The sequence below is a fragment of the Pristiophorus japonicus genome, chromosome 17 (genome assembly GCF_044704955.1).
Source record: "Pristiophorus japonicus isolate sPriJap1 chromosome 17, sPriJap1.hap1, whole genome shotgun sequence".
Lineage (NCBI taxonomy): Eukaryota > Metazoa > Chordata > Chondrichthyes > Pristiophoridae > Pristiophorus > Pristiophorus japonicus.
This window is the reverse complement of record NC_091993.1, coordinates 35,554,534-35,576,709: the sequence shown is the minus strand read 5'-3', so window position 1 is coordinate 35,576,709 and position 22,176 is coordinate 35,554,534. Positions and strand designations below refer to the sequence as shown.

General features: G+C 46.7%; 1 protein-coding gene across 2 annotated transcripts in view; it reads left to right on the top strand.

Moving 5' to 3' along the window:
• The first annotated feature begins 11,612 nt into the window (after positions 1 to 11,612).
• Positions 11,613 to 22,176, top strand: part of LOC139227701 (cartilage intermediate layer protein 1-like) — a 59,059-nt gene continuing 48,495 nt past the window's right edge. The window contains exon 1 of one of the 2 annotated variants that reach the window (XM_070858665.1): positions 11,613 to 11,642. The gene's annotated coding sequence lies outside the window, so the exon portion shown is untranslated. Of the gene's footprint in view, positions 11,643 to 11,874; positions 11,925 to 22,176 lie in introns of those variants that run through there. The other variant, XM_070858664.1, reaches the window with a different exon arrangement.

The window sequence follows — 22,176 nt, the reverse complement described above, 5'->3', positions numbered from 1 at the left end:
GCCATCCTGGGAATCAGTCTGGTGAACCTTCGCTGCACTCCCTCAAGAGCAAGAACGTCCTTCCTCAGATTAGGAGATCAAAACTGAACACAATATTCCAGGTGAGGCCTCACCAAGGCCCTATACAACTGCAGTAAGACCTCCCTGCTCCTATACTCAAAACCCCTAGCTATGAAGGCCAACATACCATTTGCCTTCTTCACCGCCTGCTGTACCTGTATGCCAACTTTCAATGACTGATGTACCATGACACCCAGGTCTCGTTGCACCTCCCCTTTTCCTAATCTGCTGCAAAGAAGGACTTGCATTTAATGTCTCATCTGAAAGACGACAGCTCCGACAGTGCAGCACTCCCTGAGCACTGCACTGGAGTGTCAGCTTAGATTTGTGTGCTCAAGTCTCTGGGGTGGGACTTGAACCCACAAACCTCAGACTCAGAGGCGAGTGTGTGACCCACTGAGCCACAACTGACAGGCCATATCAATGACTTGGCATATATCAATGACTTGGACTTGAATGTAGGAGGTATGATTAAGAAGTTTGCAGATGATACTAGAATTGGCTGTGTGGTTGATAATGAAGAAGAAAGCTGCGGACTGCAGGAAAAACATAGAAACATAGAAACATAGAAAATAGGTGCAGGAGCAGGCCATTCAGCCCTTCTAGCCTGCACCGCCATTCAATGAGTTCATGGCTGAACATGAAACTTCAGTACCCCCTTCCTGCTTTCTCGCCATACCCCTTGATCCCCTGAGTAGTAAGGACTTCATCTAACTCCCTTTTGAATATATTTAGTGAATTGGCCTCAACTACTTTCTGTGGTAGAGAATTCCACAGGTTCACCACTCTCTGGGTGAAGAAGTTTCTCCTTATCTCGGTCCTAAATGGCTTACCCCTTATCCTTAGACTGTGACCCCTGGTTCTGGACTTCCCCAACATTGGGAACATTCTTCCTGCATCCAACCTGTCCAAACCCGTCAGAATTTTAAACGTTTCTATGAGGTCCCCTCTCACTCTTCTGAACTCCAGTGAATACAAGCCCAGTTGATCCAGTCTTTCTTGATAGGTCAGTCCCACCATCCCGGGAATCAGTCTGGTGAATCTTCGCTGCACTCCCTCAATAGCAAGAATGCCCTTCCTCAAGTTAGGAGACCAAAACTGTACACAATACTCCAGGTGTGGCCTCACCAAGGCCCTGTACAACTGTAGCAACACCTCCCTGCCCCTGTACTCAAATCCCCTCGCTATGAAGGCCAACATGCCATTTGCTTTCTTAACCGCCTGCTGTACCTGCATGCCAACCTTCAATGACTGATGTACCATGACACCCAGGTCTCGTTGCACCTTCCCTTTTCCTAATCTGTCACCATTCAGATAATAGTCTGTCTCTCTGTTTTTACCACCAAAGTGGATAACCTCACATTTATCCACATTATACTTCATCTGCCACGCATTTGCCCACTCACCTAACCTATCCAAGTCACTCTGTAGCCTCATAGCATCCTCCTCGCAGCTCACACTGCCACCCAACTTAGTGTCATCCGCAAATTTGGAGATACTACATTTAATCCCCTCGTCTAAATCATTAATGTACAATGTAAACAACTGGGGCCCCAGCACAGAACCCTGCGGTACCCCACTAGTCACTGCCTGCCATTCCGAAAAGTACCCATTTACTCCTACTCTTTGCTTCCTGTCTGACAACCAGTTCTCAATCCACGTCAGCACACTACCCCCAATCCCATGTGCTTTAACTTTGCACATTAATCTCCTGTGTGGGACCTTGTCGAAAGCCTTCTGAAAGTCCAAATATACCACATCAACTGGTACTCCTTTGTCCACTTTATTGGAAACATCCTCAAAAAATTCCAGAAGATTTGTCAAGCATGATCTCCCTTTCACAAATCCATGCTGACTTGGACCTATCATGTCACCATTTTCCAAATGCGCTGCTATGACATCCTTAATAATTGATTCCATCATTTTACCCACTACTGAGGTCAGGCTGACCGGTCTATAATTCCCGGCTTTCTCTCTCCCTCCTTTTTTAAAAAGTGGGGTTACATTGGCTACCCTCCACTCGATAGGAACTGATCCAGAGTCAATGGAATGTTGGAAAATGACTGTCAATGCATCCGCTATTTCCAAGGCCACCTCCTTAAGTACTCTGGGATGCAGTCCATCAGGCCCTGGGGATTTATCGGCCTTCAATCCCATCAATTTCCCCAACACAATTTCCCGACTAATAAAGATTTCCCTCAGTTCCTCCTCCTTACTAGACCCTCTGACCACTTTTATATCCGGAAGGTTGTTTGTGTCCTCCTTAGTGAATACTGAACCAAAGTACTTGTTCAATTGGTCTGCCATTTCTTTGTTCCCCGTTATGACTTCCCCTGATTCTGACTGCAGGGGACCTACGTTTGTCTTTACTAACCTTTTTCTCTTTACATACCTATAGAAACTTTTGCAATCCGCCTTAATGTTCCCTGCAAGCTTCTTCTCGTACTCCATTTTCCCTGCCCTAATCAAACCCTTTGTCCTCCTCTGCTGAGTTCTAAATTTCTCCCAGTCCCCAGGTTCGCTGCTATTTCTGGCCAATTTGTATGCCATTTCCTTGGCTTTAATACTATCCCTGATTTCCCTTGATAGCCACGGTTGAGCCACCTTCCCTTTTTTATTTTTACGCCAGACAGGAATGTACAATTGTTGTAATTCATCCATGCGGTCTCTAAATGTCTGCCATTGCCCATCCACAGTCAACCCCTTAAGTATCATTAGCCAATCTATCTTAGCCAATTCATGCCTCATACCTTCAAAGTTACCCTTCTTTAAGTTCTGGACCATGGTCTCTGAATTAACTGTTTCATTCTCCATCCTAATGCAGAATTCCACCATATTATGGTCACTCTTCCCCAATTAATCCTCTCTCATTACACAACACCCAGTCTAAGATGGCCTCCCCCCTAGTTGGTTCCTTGACATATTGGTCTAGAAAACCATCCCTTATGCACTCCAGGAAATCCTCCTCCACCGTATTGCTTCCAGTTTGGCTGGCCCAATCTATGTGCATATTAAAGTCACCCATTATAACTGCTGCACCTTTATTGCATGCACTCCTAATTTCCTGTTTGATGCCCTCCCCAACATCACTACTACTGTTTGGAGGTCTGTACACAACTCCCACTAACGATTTTTGCCCTTTAGTGTTCTGCAGCTCTACCCATATAGATTCCACATCATCCAAGCTAATGTCTTTCCTAACTATTGCATTAATCTCCTCTTTAACCAGCAATGCTACCCCACCTCCTTTTCCTTTTATTCTATCCTTCCTGAATGTTGAATACCCCTGGATGTTGAGTTCCCAGCCCTGATCATCCTGGAGCCACGTCTCCGTAATCCCAATCACATCATATTTGTTAACATCTATTTGCACAGTTAATTCATCCACCTTATTGCGGATACTCCTTGCATTAAGACACAAAGCCTTCAGGCTTGCTTTTTTTAACACCCTTTGTCCTTTTAGAATTTTGCTGTACAGTGGCCCTTTTTGTTCTTTGCCTTGGGTTTCTCTGCCCTCCACTTTTCCTCATCTCCTTTCTGTCTTTTGCTTTTGCCTAATTTTTGTCTCCCTCTGTCTCCCTGCATAGGTTCCCATCCCCCTGCAATATTAGTTTAACTCCTCCCCAACAGCACTAGCAAACACTCCCCCTAGGACATTGGTTCCGGTCCAGCCCAGGTGCAGGAAGATATCAATCAACTGGTCAGGTGGACAGAACAGTGGCAAATGGAATTCAATCCGGAGAAGTGTGAGGTAATGCACTTGGGGAACAGGGCAAGGGAATACACAATAAATGGTACGACACTGAGAAGTGTAGAGGAACAAAGGGACCTTGGAGTGTAGGTCCACAGATCCCTGAAGGTAGCAGGCCAGGTAGATAAGGTGGTTAAAAAGGCAGCGGACATAGATTTAAAGTAATTGGGGGGAGGTTTAGAGGGGATTTGAGGGGAAATGTCTTCACCCAGAGGGTGGTGGGGGTCTGGAACTCACTGCCTGAAAGGGTGGTAGAGGCAGAAACCCTCACTACATTGGAAAAGTGCTTGGATGTGCACGTGAAGTGCCTTAACCTGCAGGGCTACAGACCGAGAGCTGGAAAGTGGGATTAGGCTGGATAGGACTTGGTCGGCCAGCGCGGACACGATGGGCCGAAATAGCCTCCTTCCGTGCTGTAGATTTCTCTAATTCTATGAAGTGGTGATCAATGTTAACTTGACTGCAACATTCAAAGGTAATGTATAATGGCTTAAAAAATGTAACAGGGTGTGAGGAGAATGCAGGAAAGTGGATTGTTTGAAAACAGCCGCAGAGAAAGAAGCCTAATTTCCATGCAGATGTTTTGGCTGCAGGAGAGAAACAGAATCAATCTCTGTGAGTCATTCTTGTGTGTATATATTATGTTTCGCCTCTGCGTTTCTGTAGGCCCATTAGAGGACAATTCAGTGCAGTACTGAGGGAGCGCCGTACTGTCAGAGGGGCAGTACTGAGGGAGCGCCGCACTGTCAGAGGGGCAGTACTGAGGGAGCGCCGCACTGTCGGAGGGGCAGTACTGAGGGAGCGCCGCACTGTCGGAGGGGCAGTACTGAGGGAGCTCTGTCAGAGGTGCGGTACTGAGGGAGTGCTGCACAGTCGGAGGGGCAGAACTGAGGGAGCTCTCTCAGAGGGGCGGTACTGAGGGAGTGCTGCACTGTCAGAGGGGCAGTACTGAGGGAGTGCTGCACTGTCGGAGGGGCAGTACTGAGGGAGTGCTGCACTGTCATAAGGGCAGTACTGAGGGAGTGCTGCACTGTCGGAGGGGCAGTACTGAGGGAGTGCTGCACTGTCATAAGGGCAGTACTGAGGGAGTGCTGCACCGTCGGAGGGGCAGTACTGAGGGAGTGCTGCACTGTCGGAGGGGCAATGCTGAGGGAGTGCTGCACTGTCGGAGGGGTAGTACTGAGGGAGTGCTGCACTGTCAGAGGGGCAGTACTCAGAGGGGCGGTACTGAGGGAGCGCCGCACTGTCGGAGGGGCAGTACTGAGGGAGCGCCGCACTGTCGGCGGGGCAGCACTGAAGGAGCGCCGCACTGTCGGAGGGGCAGTACTGAGGGAGTGCCGCACTGTCGGAGGGGCAGTACTGAGGGAGCGCCGCACTGTCGGAGGGGCAGTACTGAGGGAGTGCTGCACTGTCAGAGGGGCAGTACTCAGAGGGGCGGTACTGAGGGAGCGCCGCACTGTCGGCGGGGCAGCACTGAAGGAGCGCCGCACTGTCGGAGGGGCAGTACTGAGGGAGTGCCGCACTGTCGGAGGGGCAGTACTGAGGGAGCGCCGCACTGTCGGAGGGGCAGTACTGAGGGAGCGCCGCACTGTCGGAGGGGCAGTACTGAGGGAGCGCCGCACTGTCGGAGGGGCGGTACTGAGGGAGTGCCGCACTGTCGGAGGGGCAGTACTGAGGGAGCATCGCACTGTCGGAGGGGCAGTACTGAAGGAGCGCCGCACTGTCGGCGGAGCAGTACTGAGGGAGCGCCGCACTGTCGGAGGGGCAGTACTGAGGGAGCATCGCACTGTCGGAGGGGCAGTACTGAAGGAGCGCCGCACTGTCGGCGGAGCAGTACTGAGGGAGCGCCGCACTGTCGGAGGGGCAGTACTGAGGAAGCACCGCACTGTCGGCGGGGCAGTACTGAGGGAGTGCCGTACTGTCGGAGGAGCAGTACTGAGGGAGTGCCGCACTTTCGGAGGGGCAGTACTGAGGGAGCGCCGCACTGTCGGAGGGGCAGTACTGAGGAAGCACCGCACTGTCGGCGGGGCAGTACTGAGGGAGTGCCGTACTGTCGGAGGAGCAGTACTGAGGGAGTGCCGCACTTTCGGAGGGGCAGTACTGAGGGAGCGCTTCCATCTTTCAAATGAGACGTTAAACCGAGGTTCCATCTACCCTCAGGTGGATGCAAAAGATCCCGTGACACTATTTGAAACAGAGCAGGGCAGTTCGCCGCAGTGCCCTCGCCAATATCTATTCCTCAACCAACATCTAAAACAGATGATCTGGTTACTGTTTGTGGGAGCTTGCTGTGCACAAATGAGTTACCACGTTTCCTACATTACTACAGTGACGACACTTCAAACGTATTTAATTGTCTGTAAAGTACTTTGGGACGCCGGAGGACATGAAAGCCACAATTGAAATGCAAATTCTTACTTTATTTCTGTTCCTCTCCTCATTTTGTTTCATTTCTGCTTCTTCAAGAAGGTGACAGGGTTGATTGGTGGAGTGTGCAGGGTTAGCTGGAGGGGAAATCAAGCGTGTCATTCAATGAAAGACCAGGTGTGAGAACAATCGGCAAGAAGAGGATTGGTGTTTTCTGCAATTGTCCAGGGCCTCAGGCCCGTGGGTCCACGGCAGGTAAACCCATTCTGCATGGAGGTAACTGCAGCAAAATAAATGAATACTCACACTGGGCGCTCGTCATTTGTATATTTACAGTCACAGGGTGATTATTCCTGTAACACAAAACTCACAAGAAATATTGGGTCAGAAAAACAGCAGGAAAAAGAAATAAGGAGAGTTTGTAGATAAACTAAAATACTGTGAAAACGATCGAGGTATGAAGTGAGCGGGTTAATAAACCCCGGGGGCCTGAAGCCGCAAACTCCCAGAGCATGAACTCCCGGAGCATGAATTCCCGGAGCATCAACTCCCGGAGAGACAACTCCCGGAGCATGAACTCCCAGAGCATGAACTCCCGGAGCATGAATTCCCGGAGCATCAACTCCCGGAGAGACAACTCCCGGAGCATGAACTCCCAGAGCATCAACTCCCGGAGTGACAACTCCAGGAGCGACAACTTCCAGACCATCAACTCCCGGAGCAACAACTCCTGAAGCAACAACGCCTAGAGCGACACAACAACAGTGCTGCAAACTCCCAGGGGGTATCTGTAAATGATGCAGAAATGGTGACGGATCAGAGACAGCTCGCCATACCTTCCAGAATGCCTCTCTTAACTTGGGTATCCCCAACCCCAAACCTAACATTCTATCTTTAACCCCGATCCCTAACCCTGACCTGGAACTGTAAAATCCCCAACCCCTAACTGTCACACCCTAAGCATAGTCCTAACGTCCATCACTAATCCCTAAAGTTCATATGTTTAATTGTTTAAGTTTTCCCATCCCTCCATGGCTTTGCCCCTCAATATCTCTGTAATCTCCTCCAATCCTACAACCATTTGAGATATCTGCACTCCTACAATTCTGGCCTCTTGAGCATTCCTGAGTTTAATCGCTCTGCCATTGGTGGCCGTGCCTTCAGCCACCTGGGCCCTAAGCTCTGGAACTCCCTCCCTAAATCTCTCTGCCTCTCTACCTCTCTTTCCTCCTTCAAGATGCTCGTTAAAACCTACCTCTTTGATGAATCTGCCCTAATATCTCCTTATGTCGCTCTGTGTTAAATGTTGTTTGATAATGCACCTGTGAAGCGCCGTAGGATGTTTAACTACATTAAACGTGCTTTATAAATGCATGCTGTTTTGTGTTACAACAGGGGGTCTGTGGAATTTTTAGAACACAGGAGTACTTCAGAAGCAAAAAGTTTGAGAACCCCTGTCATAGTAATCACATCTATCTGATGCTGTAGAGGGTGAACTCCAACATCGTCCGGTTGAGGAAGAGAAACTATCTGTCTGCCGTCTTCAGACTGTGCTGAGCTTGGGAGCAAGAAGAGTTTTTCACAACTGTTAAACAGGGTTACAATAGTCCATGACTAAAACTGGTACAACAATAAACATGGAAAAATTACAACTCAATTTGAGATTAATTGAGGGTTCACATTTCCACCCATTGACAATATATACAATATACAGCACAGAAAGGTGCCTTTGGGGCCAACTAGTCTGTATAATATTGTACAGTGCCAGTCGTGGCTTAGTGGGGAGCAGTCTCGCCTCTGAGTCAGAAGGCTGTGGGTTCAAGTCCCACTCCAGGGACGTAAGCACATAAATCTAGGCTGACACTCCCAGTGCAGCGCTGCACTGTCGGAGGTGCCGTCTTTCGGATGAGACATTAAACCGAGGCCCTGTCTGCTCTCGGGTGGATGCAAAAGAATCCAAAAGATGCCAAAACTATTTCGAAGAAGAGCAGGGAAGTTATCCTTGGTGTCCTGGCCAATATTTATCCCTCAATCAACATAACAAAAAACAGTTTATCTGGTCATTATCACATTGCTGTTTGTGGGAGCTTGCTGTGCGCAAATTGGTTGCTGCATTTTCCACATTACAACAGTGACTACACTCCAAAAGTATTTAATTGTCTGTAAAACGCTTTGGGACATCCGGTGGTCGTGAAAGGCGCTATATAAATGCAAGTCTTTCTTTCCTTTTATAACAGCAGAGATATGTGGACAACATAACAGTCACTTTTTCTTGGCAGAGTTATTGATATTTATTTTAAACTGGCTAACGTGCTGCTAAAATACCAAAGAGGAATTTCACACAAACACAAACATTGGAATGCCAGTATCCCATGGTATCATTTCAAGACCAAGTCTCTCTGCACTGAGTATATATCATGTACTGTCCACCCCTTCAACAGTGATTTCTTTATCTACGTTCAGTGATTTGGTTGCTTCTATTTCAGTTAAGGAATTAACCATTGTTTAGAAACAGGTGTCAATAGCAAAGGAAATAATGTCATATCCAGGTGGCTAATGATAAACAGAATAGTGCCAAAGATAATTTCTCCAGAATCTCTGGATAGGCTTTGTAACAAAAGGATAAATGCTCAGCTATTATGATCTATGCTGGTGCCATTTGAAGAGGTATCATAAGAACATAGAAACATAGAAATCTACAACGCAGAAGGAGGCCATTTCGGCCCATCGTGTCCGCGCCGGCCAACAAAGAGCCACATGGCCCTCGGTCAGCAGCCCTGAAGGTTACATATAAACCTATGAACAATGAACAATGGCGGAAAGGTAACATAAGAAACAGGAGCAGGAGTCGGCCATTTGGCCCCTCGAGCCTGCTCCACCATTCAATAAGATCATGGCTGATCTGATCATGGCCTCAGCTCCACTTACCTGCCCACTCCCCATAACCCTCCACTCCCTTATTGCTCAAAAATCTGTCTATCTCCACCTTAAATATATTCAGTGACCCAGCCTACACAGCTCTCTGGGACAGAGAATTCCACAGATTTACAACCCTCTGAGAGAAGAAATTCCTCCTCTTCTCAGTTTTAAATGGGTGGCCCCTTATTCTGAGACTATGCCTCCTAGTTTTAGTTTCCCCTATGAGTGGAAATATTCTCTCTGTATCCACCTTGTCGAGCCCCCTCATTATCTTATATGTTTTCAGAAGCTCACCTCTCATTCTTCTGAACTCCAATGTGTATAGGCCCAACCTACCTTCATAAGTTAACCCCCTCATCTCCGGAATCAACCTAGTGAACCTTCTCTGAACAGCCTCCAATGCAAGTATATCCTTCCTTAAATATGGAGACCAAAACTGTACGCAGTACTCCAGGTGTGACCTCACCAATACCCTGTACAATTGTATCAGGACTTCTCTGCTTTTATAGTCTATCCCTCTTGCAATAAAGGCCAACATTCCATTTGCCTTCCTGATTACTGTGTGTTTCATGCACAAGAACCCCCAAGTCCCTCTGTACTGCAGCACTTTGCAATTTTTCTCCATTTAAATTATAATTTGCTTTTCTATTTTTTCTGCCAAAGTGGATAACCTCACATTTTCGCACATTATACTCCATCTGCCACATTTTTGCCCACTCACTTAGCCTGTCTATAGCCCTTTGCAAGATTTTTTGGGTCCTCCCCACAATTTGCTTTCCCACCCAGCTTTGTAAACTTGGCTACATTCCACTCGGTCCCTTCATCCAAGTCATTAATATAGATTGTAATGTATCTAATTCAATTGCTCAGTAAATAAATCACAAGATGCAAATTTCTCAATGAGATTGTGGTCCATTTATATGTAACATCGGTCGCATCACCACCGAGGAGTGTTGGCCAATTTACCGGTTCCAAGTCATCTGCCATTTTGGAGAAGTTTGCCCTTCTGAAATCCGGTTCGAGTTGCAGGTTCTCAGTCCCTTTAGTGCTACAAGCCAATTGGAACTGTATAATATGATCACTGTTGCCCAGATGTTCCTCCACATGGAGACCTGATACGAGGTCAGGCTCACTACTGAACAGTAGATCCAATGTATGATTTTCCCCAGTTACTTCATTAACATGTTGAGTCAGGAAACAGTCTGGTATATTTTCAATAAATTTTTCAGCTGCACTTCCCACCACAACAGCAGGTAAACCATCGTACCACTGAGTGCTAGGAAAATTAAAATCACCCACCAGACAAGGGGGCATTTTATATTAAAAGCATCAGTGATATGTTTCCATAATTACTCATCACATTGAAGTGTCTGGCCCGGGGGCCTATAACAATTACCGATAATGAATCCCTGCCTGTGAGCGCGGTCCGCTTGTACCTGATGAGGCAGTCTCAAGTCTCTCTCCAGCGGTTAGATTCTCACTGATAGAGATACAACCCCACCTCCCCTCTGACCCACCCTACCCTTGTAGCCCTTTCGGTGAATTCTGTGCCATCATTGGCATCTAGCCATGTCTCAGAAATACACAATATGTCTAAATTCTCCAATGCAGCATAGGATTGCAAGTTTAACAATTTGTTCTAACATTCCTTTCATTTATATAAAAAGCAATTTAAAGGTTTCCCATCTAATTTCTTAAAGTTATTCATTCTTGGTTGCTTCCTATCCGGTTCATCTTCATGCTTAGCATCGATGTAGTTATTACGTGCAGTAAGGCACTGTCCCCATGAATCAAGGGATACAGGGATAGGGAAGGAATGTTGAGTTGAGTAGAGGTTCAGCCACTCTCTGAAGTTTAGAAGAATGCGAGATGATTTCATTGAAACATATAAAATTGTTACAGGGCTTGACAGGGTAGATGCAGGGAGGATGTTTCCCCCGGGCTGGGGAGTCTAGAACCAGGGGTCACAGTCTCACAATAAGGGGTCGGCCATTTAGGACTGAGATGAGATGGAATTTCTTCACTCAGAGGGTCGTGAATCTTTGGAGTGCTCTGCCCCAGAGGGCTGTGGCGGCTCAGTCATTGAGTATATTCAAGACAGAGATCGATAGATTTTTGGACACTAGGTGAATGGAGGGATATGGACATTTGGGGGAAAGGGGAGTTGAGATCGAAGATCAGCCATGGTCTCATTGAATGGGAGCAGGATCGAGGGGCCGAATGGCCGACTCCTGCTCCTAATTCTTATGTTGTTATATATCTGTACCCTTTATTTATCGCTACTGTTCTCCATTCTGAACTCATTGCCTCAGTATTGCTACTTTGTGAGTTGCTAGTAATCTTCGTAAGATTTTTTTGATGCTCTTAATGACGCGGCACAGTTTCCCACAACGTAGCGACTTGTTTGTGGAGGAGCTTGGACTGTTTGATCCACAGCAGGTGGCCATGTCTCCTGGGCGTGACCCGATGTGTGTACTCAATCCGAGAGCCCTATATAACGGCAGAGACTGGGGCTGGGGAGCCGAGCGGAGGGCGGTGTTCAGAGGTGAGTGTTTCAGGCTCCTCTCTGCAAATGTAACATTTCTGTCTTTAGCCAGGACTAAAACTGGAACAGGGTTCCGGAAGCGGGGTTGGAGACTTGTGAGGTGAATGTCTGGAACTGTGCCTTGAGATAAAGTAGCTGGGAGTGCCGGATTCAGTCTGAGCGACTGCCGCTTTAACGGGACCAGAGCGCCTTGTGTCTTAAGATATAGGAGCTCCTGGAATACCTTCCGAGCGGGACTTGTCCCAGGTGTGGAATCACAGACCGAGTGCCGATTATTCTCAGGTGAATGATGTCCAGACCGCTTTTAAAAAAAAAGTTAAGCATTGAAAAAGTTGGAGTGGCCGCGGTTGTAGTTCAGCTCTGGGCTGACTGAGATCTTGTTTATTTGGGAGGCTCCGCTGGTCAGGCAGCGTCTATGGAGAGAGAAACAGTTACCTTTGAAGAAGCCGACCTCTAACCAGCTTTACTGATCACTACAGAAAATCTACCATTAAAATCAAATTGCCAAATCATTAATTAAAAACAGCAAATGCTGCAAATACTCGGCAGGACGGGCAGCATTTGTGGAGAAACACTTAACGTTTCACGTCCATGACCCTTTGTCCGAACTGGAAGAGGTTAGAGATGTAACTGGTTTTAAGCAGGGGCAGGGAAAGCGGGAGAGCAGGAGTGTTTCAATGACCAAAGGGAGATGGTAATAAAGGTACAGCAGTTATCATGGGCGACTTTAATCTACAAATAGATTGGGCTAACCAAACTGGTAGCAATTTGGTGATGGAGGATTTCCTGGACTGTATTAGGGATGGTTTTCTGGATCAATATGTTGAGGAACCAACTAGAGAGCTGGCCATCCTAGACTGGGTGTTGTGTAATGAGAGAGGATTAATTAGCAATCTTGTGTGAGGCCCCTTGGGAAGAGTGACCATAATATGGTAGCATTCTTCATTTAAGAAGGAGAGTGACAGTTAATTCAGAGACTAGGGTCCTGAACTTAAAAATAACTTTGATGGTATGAGATGTGAATTGGCTAGAATAGACTGGTGAATGATACTTAAAGGGTTGATGGTGGCTAGGCAATGGCAGACATTTAAAGATCACATGGATGAACTTCAACAATTGTACATCCCTGTCTGGCATAAAAATGAAACTGGGAAGGTGGCTCAACTGTGCCTAACAAGGGAAATTAGGGATCAGGTTAAATCCAAGGAAGAGGCATATAAATTGGCCAGAAAAAGCAGCAAATCTGAGGACTGGGAGAAATTTAGAATTCAGCAGAGGAGGACTAAGGGTTTAATTAGGAGGGGGGAAATAGAGTATGAGAGGAAGCTTGCAGGGAACATAAAAACTGACTGCAAAAGCTTCTATAGATATGTGAAGAGAAAAAGATTAGTGAAGACAAATGTAGGTCCCTTGCAGTCTGAATCATGTGAATTTATAATGGGGAACAAAGAAATGGCAGACCAATTGAACAAATACTTTGGTTCTGTCTTCACTAAGGGTGACAAATAACCTGGAAATACTAAGAGACCGAGGGTCTAGCGAGAAGGAGGAACTGAAGGAATTCCTTATTAGTCAGAAAATTGTGTTGGGGAAATTGATGGGATTGAAGGCCGATAGTCTGCATCTCAGAGCACTTAAGGAAGTGGCCCTAGAAATTGTGGATGCATTGGTGGTCATTTTCCAACATTCTATAGACTCTGGATCAGTTCCTATGGATTGGAGGGTAGCTAATGTAACCCCACTTTAAAAAAAAAAGAGGGAGAGAGAAAACTGGGAATTATAGACTGGTTTGCCTGACATCGGTAGTGGGGAAAATGTTGGAATCAATTATTAAGGATGTAATAGCAGTGCATTTGGAAAGCAGTGACTGGATCGGTCTAAGTCAGCATGGATTTATGAAAGGGAAATCATGCTTGACAAATCTTCTAGAATTTTTTGAGGATGTAACTAGTAGAGTGGACAAGGGAGAACCAGTGGATGTGGTGTATTTGGACATTGACAAGGACCCAGACAAGAGATTAGTGTGCAAAATTAAAGCACATGGTATTGAGGGTAATGTATTGATGTGGATAGAGAATTTGTTGGCAGACAGGAAGCAAAGAGTAGGAATAAATGGGTCCTTTTCAGAGTGGCAGGCAGTGACTAGTGGGGTGCTGCAGGGTTCAGTGCTGGGACCCCAGCTATTTACAATATACATTAATGATTTAGACAAAGGAATTGAATGTAATATCTCCAAGTTTGCAGATGCCACTAAGCTGGGTGGCAGTGTGAGCTGTGAGGAGGATGCTAAGAGGCTACAGGGTGACTTGGACAGGTTAGGTGAGTGGGCAAATGCATGGCAGATATAGTATAATGTAGATAAAAGTAAGGTTATCCACTTTGATGGCAAAAACAGGAAGACAGAATATTATCTGAATGGTGACAGATTAGTAAAAGGAGAGGTGCAACGAGACCTGGGTGTCATGGTACATCAGTCATTGAAAGTTGGCATGCAGGTACAGCAGGTGGTGAAGGCGGCAAATGGCATATTGGCTTTCATAGTGAGAGGAATTGAGTATAGGACAGGGTAGTCTTTCTGCAGTTGTACAGGGCCTTGGTGAGGCCACACCTTGAATATTGTGTACAGTTTTGGTCTCCTAATCTGAGGAAGGACATTCTTGCTATTGAAGGAGTGCAGCGAAGGTTCACCAGACTGATTTCTGGGATGGCAGGACTGACAGATGAAGAAAGACTGGATCAACTAGGCTAATATTCACTGGAATTTAGAAGAATGAGAGGGGATCTCATAGAAACATATAAAATTCTGATGGGATTGGACAGGTTAGATGCAGGAAGAATGTTCCCGATGTTGGGGAAGTCTAGAACCAGGGTTCACAGTCTAAAGATGAGGGGTAAGCCATTTAGGACCAAGATGAGGAGAAACTTCTTCACTCGGAGAATTGTGAACCTGTGGAATTCTCTACCGCAGAGAGTTGTTGAGGCCAGTTCATTAGATATATTCAAAGGGAGGTAGATGTGGCCCTTATGGCTAAAGGGATCAAGGGGTATGGAGAGAAAGCAGGAATGGGGTACTAAAGTTGCATGATCAGCCCTGATCATATTGAATGGTGGTGCAGGCTCGAAGGGCCTACTCCTGCACCTATTTTCTATGTAATGGGACAAGAAACAGAAGATGGGTTGCGATGAGGTGTAAATGGGAGTTATCAACAGCTGCCGTCTGGGGGAACAAATAAGAGCAGCGGTTATGGTCTGAAATTGTTGAACTGGATGTTGAGTCCAGAAGGCTGTGAAGTGCCTAAACGAAAGATGAGCTGCTGTTCCTCGAGCTTCCACCAAGCTTCATTGGAACAGTGTCGGAGTGGGACAGAGAATTAAAATGAAAGGCAACCTCAGGGCCATGCGGACTGAACGGAGGTATTCTGCAAAGCGGTCACCCAATTGGCGTTTTGTCTCCCCAATGTAGAGACTGCATCGCGAGCAGCGAATACTGAATAAAAGAAGTACAAGTAAATCGCTGTTTCACCTGGAAGGAGTGTTTGGGGCTCTGGACAGTGGGAAGGGCAGATGTTACACCTTGACATGCAAGTGAGGAGATGTGCTTTTTAAAATCTTATATTCGAAGTGGGTTTGTCACCCAGAAAGACACGGGTTAATTCACGATGGTAAGAAGGGATTTTGAAAAAGCCAGTGGTGTGTGACAAGTCTAATCAATGTTGGGACTATTGCTGTTTGAATATGTTTGTTCTGGAATTGGGTACAATATCATAATCTGCAGATGACACAAAAATAAGGAGCGAGGTTATGTGAAGAAGACTAAGTGACTTTAGGAGGATATAGATAGATTAGGAGGTTGGGCAGACGGATGAAATTTAATGCAGATAAATGTGCAAAGCTTACTTTTGTGAGGAAGAATAAGTGAAGGAAATATACACTAAATGGTAACTTTGGTTTCAATAACCAGGTCATAACCACAGCTCCTCCAGACCCACCTTTTTGTTTCTTTACTTGTCCCATTATCACTCCCTTTTGCCTTGTATCATCCCTTTTGTACTTTAATCTCTCCGGTCTTCCACACTATCTCAGACCTTCCCTTTTGTCCTCTCCTCCCCTCCCCCTTTCCCGGCCCCTGCACTTGCTTAAAACCCGTTGCAGCTCTAACTTCTTCCAGTTCTGCTAAAAGGTCATGGATCTGACACATTGAGGGTAATTTTAAACCCCAAAATAGATGGGTTTGGGTCAGGTGGGAAGTTTAAAAAATTAAAAACCTAAAACAGGAACCAACCTGCATCGGACCCGCCCACTTCCGATTTTATTGGAGAATGGATAAGGGGCTCCCAGGAAGCAAGTTGGTCATTTTAACCTGTCCAGGAGGTTGTATGCCTCCATTTTAACAGTGTTTCTATTTTTAACACATGCTGCGGGGAACCCGGCAGGTAACAGGAGCCGAGAAATGCTGACTCCATGAGGTAAGTGCCCCTCCCCCCGATCTACCTTCCCCCCCCCCCCTCCCCTCCATCCCAATCTACCTGCCCCCCCTTCCGCCCCCCCTCCCCCCAATCTACCTCACCCCCCCTCCCCCCGATCTACCTGCCCCCCTCCCCCCGATCTGCCTGCTCCCCTTCCCCTTCCCCACCTCCAGAATCAACCTCGTGAACCTTCCCTGAACTGCCTCCAAAGCAAGTATATCCTTTCTTAAATATGGAAACCAAAACTGCACGCAGTATTCCAGGTGTGGCCTCACCAATATCCTGTACAACTGTAGTAAGACTTCCCTGCTTTTATACTCCATCCCCTTTGCAATATTGGCCTTCCTGATCACTTGCTGTACCTGCATACTATCCTTTTGTGTTTCATGCACAAGTACCCCCAGGTCCTGCTGTACTGCGGTACTTTGCAATCTTTCTCCATTTAAATAATAACTTGCTTTTTGATTTTTTTTTTCTGCCAAAGTGCATAATCTCACACTTTCTAATATTATACTCCATCTGCCAAATTTTTGCCCACTCACTTAGCCTGTCTATGTCCTTTTGCAGATTGTGTGTGTCCTCCTCACACATTGCTTTTCCTCCCATCTTTCTATCGTCAGCAAACTTGGCTACATTACACTCAGTCCTTTCTTCCAGATGGTAGATAAACAGTGGCAGACATTTACGGAAATATTTCATAATTCTCAACAAAGATATATTCCAATGAGAATGAAAGGGGCCAAAATTGCCCTTCTTTCTGAGGCGGCCACGGGTCAGTAAGGATCATCGCTCGGTCTGCGCAGAGGGGCCGCCATTTTGAAAATGACCTTCCTTTATTTTTGGAGCGGTGTACGGGACTGCCCAGCCATCTTCCCGCCCCATCAGGCACACAACGATCCCTTACCAACCGGTGATGACCCCCTTTCCGCCCCGCGTGGGAAATTGCCCATGGGAGCGGATGGGGTGCCGCTCGGTGCCCTCCGACAGCTTTCCCTGGCGGGAAGCTTCTTGTGGCTGGGCGGCGTGTCCACCCTTAAAGGGAAGGCGCACTGCCATTTTATTTTAATTGTCAACCAACTGCCAGGTCGGCCTGACAGTAGTGGCCACGGGTTCGACCGGGCCGCCAACCAGCAGCCTGGCACCCCCTCTTGGGTACTGGGCCACTGGCCCGGGCGAAACCCTCCCTGGTGGCCGTGTTAGCCACGAAAGTGGCTGCAGAGTTCGCAGCGACCCTCCCCTTTAACTGAAGGGTAAGGGCGTTGTGATGCATCGGTGCGACGTGGCATGTTCGCCACGCTGATGATCCCACATCTGCCCCATTCCAAAAAAAAAAACACCGAGCTGAATTTCCCGGCTTGTCCGCCTCATGCATTAGGGTAGAGGGCGATTTCGGCCCCAACGACTGAGAAGGATGAACCATCTGTGGCTAACTAAGGAAGTTAAGGATGGTATCAAATTGAAATAAAAGGCATACAAAGTTGTGACGATTAGTGGCAGGCTAGAAGATTAGGAACATTTTAGAAACCAACAAAGGATGTCTTAAAAAAATTTTTATATAGGGAGAAAATAGATTGAGAGTAAACTAGCAAGCAATATAAAAACAGACAGTAAGGGCTTCTACAAGAAAGAGAGTAGTTAAAGTAAATGTGGGTCCCTTAGAGAATGAGAATGAATCAGAGAAATTTACAGCACAGAAGGAGGCCATTTCAGCCCATCGTGTCCGCACTGGCCGACACAGAGCTATCCAGCCTAATCCCACTTTCCAGCTCTGGGTTCGTAGCCCTGCAGGTTACGGCACTTTAAGTGCACATCCAAGTACTTTTTAAATGTGAGGGTTTCTGCCTCTACCACCCTTTCAGGCAGTGAGTTCCAGACCCCCACCACCCTCTGGGTGAAGAAATTTCCCCTCACATCCCCTCTAAACCGCCTATCAATTACTTTGTCTATGCCCCCTGGTTGTTGACCCTCTGCTAAGGGAAATAGGTGCTTCCTATCCAATCTATCTAGGCCCCTCATAATTTTATACACCTCAATAAGGTCTCCCCTCGGCCTCCTTTGTTCCAAAGAAAACCAACCCAGCCTAACCAATCTTTCCTCCTAGCTAAAATTCCCCAGTCCAGGCAACATCCTCATAAATCTCCTCTGTACCCCGTCTAGTGCAATCACATCTTTCTTGTAATGTGGTGACCAGAACTGCATGCAGTACTCCAGCTGTGGCCTAACTAGTGTTTTATACAGTTCAAACATAACCCCCTTGCTCTTGTATTCCATGCCTCGGCTAATAAAGGTAAGCATTCCGTATGCCTTCTTGACCACCTTATCTACCTGGCCTGCTACCTTCAGGGATCTGTGGACCTGCACTCCAGGGTTCCTTTGTTCCTCTACACTTCTCAGTGTCCTACCATTTAATGTGTATTCCATTGCCTTGTTAACCCTCCCCAAATGCATTACCTCACACGTATCTGGATTAAATTCCATTTGCCACTGTTCTGCCCACCTGACCAGTTCATTGATATCTTCTTTATCAACCACACAGCCCATCATCTGCAAACTTCTTGATCTTGCCCCCAACATTCAAGTCTAAATCATTGATATATACCGCAAAAAGCAAGGGACCCAGTACTGAGCCCTGTGGAACCCCACTGGAAACAGCCTTCCAGTCATAAAAACACCCATTGACCATTACCCTCTGCTTCCTGCCTCTGAGCCAATTTTGGATCCAGCTTGCCACTTTGCCCTGGATCCCATGGGCTTTTATTTTCGTGAGCAGTCTGCCATGTGGAACCTTATCAAAAGCTTTGCTAAAATCCATATACACAACATCATATGCACTGCCCTCATCAATCCTCCTTGTTACCTCCTCTCACAATTCAATCAAGTTGGTCAGACATGACCTTCTCTTAACAAATCCATGCTGATTGTCCTTGATTAATCCGTGTCTTTCTAAATGAAGATTTATCCTGTCCCTCAGAATTTTTTCCAATAATTTTCCCACCACTGAGGTTAGGCTGACTGGCCTGTAATTACTTGATCTATCCCTATCTCCCTTTTTAAACAAATGTATCATCTTAGCATTCCTCCAGTCCTCTGGCACCACACCTGTAGCCAGAGAGGATTGGAAAATGATGGTCAGAGCCTCTGCTATTTCCTCTCTTGCTTCTCTACAGCTTGGGGTACATTTCATCTGGGCCTGGAGATTTATCCAATTTCAAAGCAGCTAAACCCCTTAATAATTCCTCTCTCTCTGTTTATTTCATCTAATATTTCACACTCCTCCTTCCTGACTGCAATGTCTGCATCATTCCTCTCTTTTTTTTGTGAAAACAGACACAAAGTATTCATTCAGAACCATACCCACGACTTCTGCCTTCACATACAGATTACCTTTATGGTCTCTAGTAGGCCAAACTCATTCTTTAGTTATCCTCTTGCTCTGAATGTATTTATAAAATATCTTTGTGTATTCCATTGCAGAATTAATAATGGGGAAACAAAGAAATGGCAGAGACTTTGAACAAATATTTTGTATCTGTCTTCACAGTGGAAGTCACAAAGCATCCCAATATTAGTAGAATATGATGGGCAAAAGGGAGGGAGGAAATTAAAACACTCACTATCGCTAGAGAAAAAATACTTGGCAAACTAATGGGACTAAAGGCGGAAAAGTCGCTGGGACTCGATGGCCTGCATCCCAGGGTCTGAAAAGAATTGGCTGCCGAGATAGTGGATGCATTGGTTCCCTGGATTCTGGAAAGGACCAAGCCAATTGGAAAACCGCAAATGTAATGCCCCTATTCAAGAAAGGAGGGAGACAGAAAGCCGGAAACTAGGCAAGTTAGCCTAACATATCTCATTGGGAAAATGCTGGAATCCATTATTAAGGAAATAGTAGCAGGGCATTTAGAAAATCATAACATAATCAAGCAGTGTCAACGTGGTTTTCATGAAAGAGAAATTGTGTTTGACAAATTTATTAGAGTTCTTTGAGGATGTAACGAGCAGGGTGGATAAAGGGGAACCAGTGGATGTGGTGTATTTGGATTTCCAAAAGGCATTCAATAAGGCGCCACATAAAAGGTTACTACACAAAATAAGAGCTCATGATGTTGGGGGTAATATATTAGAATGGATAGAGGATTGGTTAACTAACAGAGTCAGGATAACTGGGCCATTTTCCGGTTGGCAAACTGCAACAAGTGGGGTGCCACAGGGATCAGTGCTGGGGCCTCAACTATTTACACTCTATATTAATGACTTGGATGAAGGGACCGAGTGTATTGTAGCCAAATTTGCTGACGATACAAAGATAAGTGGGAAAGCAAATTGTGAGGAGGACACAAAGGGTCCAAAATTGCCCTCCGTTGGAAACGAGGCACACCTACTCTGTTCCTGTTGATTTTACCAGCGCGGTGGCCGCTTCAGCGAAATTCCACTCCTTGGCTTTTTCTTTTTGGCGGACCGGAACTCGGTCATAATGGCAGACGTGCAGTGGTAAACGGATGTTCGCAGCCTGGAGGGGCAGGCGGCGTGTCCACTGCTGTCAGCCATCATGGTCCCGCTTCACCACGGCTCTCGAGGAGAGAGCCAGGTGGCCGGGGGGCGGGTGTGGCTGCTGGTTAGCAGCCCGGCTGAACCCGGGGCATAAATGTCGGCCCGACATGGCAGTCGGCCGTCAAAAAAAAACATGGCGGCAGTGCGTCCTCCCTGTTAATGGGAGCCGCAACGCCATTTTACAAGGACTACAACCTCACTGCACTGGCAGAAAAAAAGCAGCTTTTTGGCACTGTGCGGCGGGAGCGAGATTTTTTTTTAGTGGAATTTTGCCATCGGGGGGAACATTGACGGTGCGCACTTTGATGACGCACGGATCGGCAGCAGCAGCAGCGGGGGGGGGGGGGGGGGGTGGTGGTGGTGCAGGGGGGAATTGGGTCACCATCGCACCATCGGGATACCGCAGGTTTCAAAATGGCGGCCATTACACGAAAAGTCGCCGCCCATTGCACTCCGCAGCATGGCCGCCGGTTTCTGGTGGTAACTGGCCTTGAGGGAGGGGGAAATTTCGGCCCCAAGTATCTGCAAAGGGATTATAGACGGGTTAAGTGAGTGTGCAAACATTTGGCAGATGGAGTATAATGTGGGAAAATGTGAGGTTACACACTGTGGTAGGAAGTATAGAAAACCAAAATGTAATTTAAATTGAGAGATTACAGAATGCTGCGGTACAGAGGGACCTGGGGGTCCTCGTACGTGAAACACAAAGTTAGTATACAGGTACAGAACGTAATCAGGAAGGCAAATGGAATGTTGGCCTTTATTGCAAGGGGGATGGAATATACAAGCAGAGAAGTCCTGCTACAACTGTTGGTGAGACCACACCTGGAGTACTGCGTACAGTTTTGGTCTCCTTATTTAAAGAGAGATATACTTGCATTGGAGGCAATTCAGAGAAGGTTCACTAGGTTGAATCTTGGGATGAAGGAATTTTCCTTTTGAGGGAAAACTTGAGCAGGTTGGGCCTGTACTCATTGACGTTTAGAAGAATGAGAGATGATATTGAAATGTATAAGATTCTGAGAGGACTTGACAGGGTAGATGCAGAGAGGATGTTTCCCCTCGTGGGGGAGTCTAGAACTAGGGGCATAGTTTCAGGATAAGGGGTTGGCCATTTAGGATGGAGATGAGGAGGAATTTCTTCGCTCCAAGGATTGTGAAAATCTGTGGAATTCTCTGCCCCAGAGAGCTGTGGAGGCTGGGACATTAAATATATTCAAGGCTGAGATAGTCAGATTTTTGAATGATAAGGGTTATTGGGAGTGGGCAGGGAAGTGGAGCTGAGTCCATGATCAGATCAGCCATGATCTTATTGAATGGTGGAGCAGGCTCGAGCTGTCTCCTGCTCCTATTTCTTATGATATGCCTCCTCCCCACTGCTCCCTACATCAAGTCACATGCAGCCCCGTCAATATTTATCTGTGTGTGTGTGTCTCTCTCTCTCACACTCTCTCTCTCACACTCTCTCTCTCTCACTCTCTCTCACACTCTCTCTCTCACACTCTCTCTCTCACACT